Raw genomic sequence first — 3,898 nt, forward strand, 5'->3', positions numbered from 1 at the left:
GGGGGGGCCTTGACCAGCCTGCAAACAGCCATCAGCCCCTCACCCAGGCTGGCCAGGCACCCCAGCGGAACCCCCACCCTGATCTGGGACACCCTTCAGGGCAAACCAGCCGGCCCCTACCCATGCACCAGGCCTCTATCCTATATAATAAAAGGGTAATATGCAAATTGACCCTACAAGCAGAACGACTGGGAATGACTGGTCACTATGACACACACTGACCACCGGGGGACAGATGTTCAATGCAGGAGCTGCCCCCCGGTGGTCAGTGTGCTCCCACAGGGGGAGCTCTGCTCAGCCACAAGCCAGGCTGATGGCTGCCAGCACAGTGGTGGTGGCGGGAGCCTCTCCCGCCTCCTCAGCAGCACTAAGGATGTCTGACTGCAGCTTAGGTCTGCTCCCTGCTGGCAAGTGGACATCCCCCGAGGGCTGCCGGGCTGCCAGAGGGATGTCTGACTGCTAGCTTGGGCCCGATCCCCCAGGGAGTGGGCCTAAGCCAGCAGGTGGACATCCTCCGAGGGGTCCCAGACTGCAAGAGGGCATAGGCTGGGCTGAGGGACCCCCCCTGAGTGCACAAATTTTTGTGCACTGGGCCTCTAGTAGTACTATAAAAATTCTCTTTGGTTCCCCCTTTCTTTAAAACCACTTGTTATTTTTTTTGGAAATAATACATCTGAAATAATCTTAAAATCTGTCTTCAAGTTCTCTGTAACTTTCCTAGTAATAGGTGGAGTCTAAAGTCCCTTTTCTTGTATATGGGATAGCCTATGGACTCACTTTGAATGAATAGAATGTGGTGGAAGATACAAATGGTTTCTGAAAGTTAGTTCACAAAAGGCATTGCAGCTTTTGCCTAGCATGCTCTCTCGCTCTCTCTCTCTCTCTCTCTCTCTCTCTCTCTTTCTCCTGCTCAGGCCACATGGTAAGACCATGGGAAGGTGTTCTGGCTAACAGTGCCAGCTGGAGTCCCAGCAGAGAGTCACCATCAATTGACAGTTGTATGTGAATGAGGGGCCTTCACACCTAGTTGTGCCCAGTCAGCCCCAAACCATGAGAGGTAAAAAAGAAACATTTATTGTTGTTTTAAGGCCCAGCAATAGATACTGAAGCAACAATAGATCACTGAAGCAGCATCTTATTTTTATATTTGTTAGTTAAAATGCTTGTATATTTATATAGATTACATCAAGCATTAATCAATATTTATAACCCATAACATGAACAAGGAAAGATTTTTAGCAAATTTATACTTAACCCTTTTTGGTTTTCTATAATAAATTCGAGATTATTATTATATCTTACATTATGTCCATGCTATATAAGAAATGTTTTATTAATAATTGCTCTAAGTGTCCTACGCATATTACTAATAGCTATTTAGATTCAATCATAGGTTTTGTGATTTTTTGTTGTGTATCTTACTACTATCCCAGGTGTTCCATGTCTTTCTTTTTCTTGGATTTATTTTTTCATTTCACTGTGATATATCCTTGAATCATTTTGCAGAGAGGATATATGAATATTGAACATTTTGATCCCTTGCCTTAATGTTGTCCTTTCACATGCGAAATGGTTTAGAATAGAGTTCTCAGTTCTAAATAATTTTCTTTCAGAAATTTGAAAATAAGCTCTATTGTATACTAGTATTTTTTTGCTGATGAGAAATCAGATGCCAATTCAATATTTGTTCTTTAGTTTATAAAGTTTGGGATTTTCAGTTTATTCTTTAATGTAAATATATTACTAGTCTGTACATCTACATATGACTTAAAATTATTTCTGTTTATTTTTTGATGGCCCGTTTCAGCCCAATGACTCAAGTTCTTTAACTTGGGATTTTTTTTTCTCTTATTGTCTTTGGTTTTTTATTCTCTCCTTCTTTCTCTGTCTTTTCTTTTTCTTGAATTCCTACCAGATGAATGTTGGTATCCTGGAACTCTCTTCCATATTTCCTCAATTGTATTTTAAATCTAATCTCCCTTCCTTCCTTCCTTCCTTCCTTCCTTCCTTCCTCCCTCCCTCCCTCCCTCCCTTCCTTCCTTCCTTCCTTCCTTCCTTCCTTCCTTCCTTCCTTCCTTCCTTCCCTCTCTCTGTCTATTTTTCTTTGTGCTATATTCTGACAGATTTATCATCTAGTACACTATTTTGGTTGATTTTTTTTAACCATATCCATTCTATTATTTAGTACTTTTGTTCAATATATTATCTTGGAAGTCATGTTTTTAATGTTAAAGAACTCCTTTTTGTTTTCTGAATGCTTCTTAATTTATACTTATCCTATATAATAAAAGGCTAATATGCAAATTGACTGAACAGCAGAACGACTGGTCACTATGACACACACTGACCACCAGGGGGCAGATGCTCAATGCAGGAGCTGCCCCCTGGTGGTTAGTGCACTCCCACAGGGGGAGTGCCGCTCAGCCAGAAGCCCTGAGCTGGGCTCATGGCTGGCAAGTGCAGAGGTGGTGACAGGAGCCTCTCCCACCTCTGTAGCAGCACTAAGGATGTCCTAGGCCATCAGTCGGACATCCCCTGAGGGCTCCTGGACTGCGAGTGGGTGCAGGCCGGGCTGAGGGACCCTCCCGCCCGCCGAGTACACGAATCTTGTGCACCAGACCTCTAGTCTTCTCATAATAAGAATGAAAAAATTCTTATCTATTTCCTGTATTATTGATATCTGATTATATAATTTGTACTTTAATATCTTCAAATATCTGGTGATAGTGACCACTGGTTTATAAAAGGAGGACTAGATTGGTTACTAAAGATATCATGTACAGGTACCATCTGTAGATCTCTTTCCAAATGCAGGCACATTTCTTTTTAACTTGCATGAACAGAAAGCAATGAGGAGAGACAGAGTTGGATGAACCTGGAGACTCAACAGATCTGAGTTAGCTCAACAGGCTTACTCAGGTTAGCAGGTGCTCAGCTCTTGAGACAACCTCACCCAGTTTCTTCTAACACAGACAACCTCTTCCCTGGCCAGAAGATCCCATGTAACAGTCTCATAGCTGTTCTGTTTCCATGACCCTAAACAAATTTAGAATATTATGGGATCAGAGTCCTAATCTCTTGGGATGTTGTCTGTGCTCACACCCTTATCCATGCCTGGCCTAAGCTGTGAGTTAATGAGATTATTTACACACTACTACTACTACTACTACTACTACTACTACTTCTTTACTTATCGTTTTTGTTTTTACTTGATAAACTCTATTTGGTATCTTTACTACATAGTACTATGTTGTGGATCTATGACCCATTTTTATGATAATCAGGCGTGGGGAATTCTAACATATCAAAAGCTGAGATGGCATTACTCTAGGCATGGAATGATGTTTTTAGTTTCTCTATGTTGCTGGCCTTTGTTTTTCTCTTCATGTCTATTGTGGAGTCACAGAGTTCTCTCTTTGGACCTAATTTCTGCACCTCTTACACTTTGTTTAGAAGACAGAACTGTGACTGCTCTGGAGGCAAGCACAATAACCAGCAGCTCTGCACACAGGAGCCAGGACATATGTACATTTTGTGCTTTTGATATCAACTACAGTGGGTCCTCAAACAACATTGGGGTTGGGGCGCTGACCCCTGCACAGTTGAGAATCCCCGTGTCACTTTTGGCTCTACAATTGGCCATTGGCATTTTCCGATTCAACCAAGTGCAGGTGGAAAACAGTATTTTTGATTGCAGGTTGGGAATGAGAAAATAGTATTTTCTGTCCTTGATTGGTTAGAATCTGTGGATATGAAACACCTGAATAGGAAGGGCCGACTGTAATTTATTGAAAAAACTTAGACTATAAATGAACCTCCCAGTTCAAATCCATATTCAAGAGTCAGCTATATCTAGAGAGGGTTGAGGGTCAAGGGTGCCAGTGAGCACAGCCCTAAA

The sequence above is a fragment of the Myotis lucifugus genome, unplaced genomic scaffold, assembly GCF_000147115.1.
Source record: "Myotis lucifugus unplaced genomic scaffold, Myoluc2.0 scaffold_232, whole genome shotgun sequence".
Lineage (NCBI taxonomy): Eukaryota > Metazoa > Chordata > Mammalia > Chiroptera > Vespertilionidae > Myotis > Myotis lucifugus.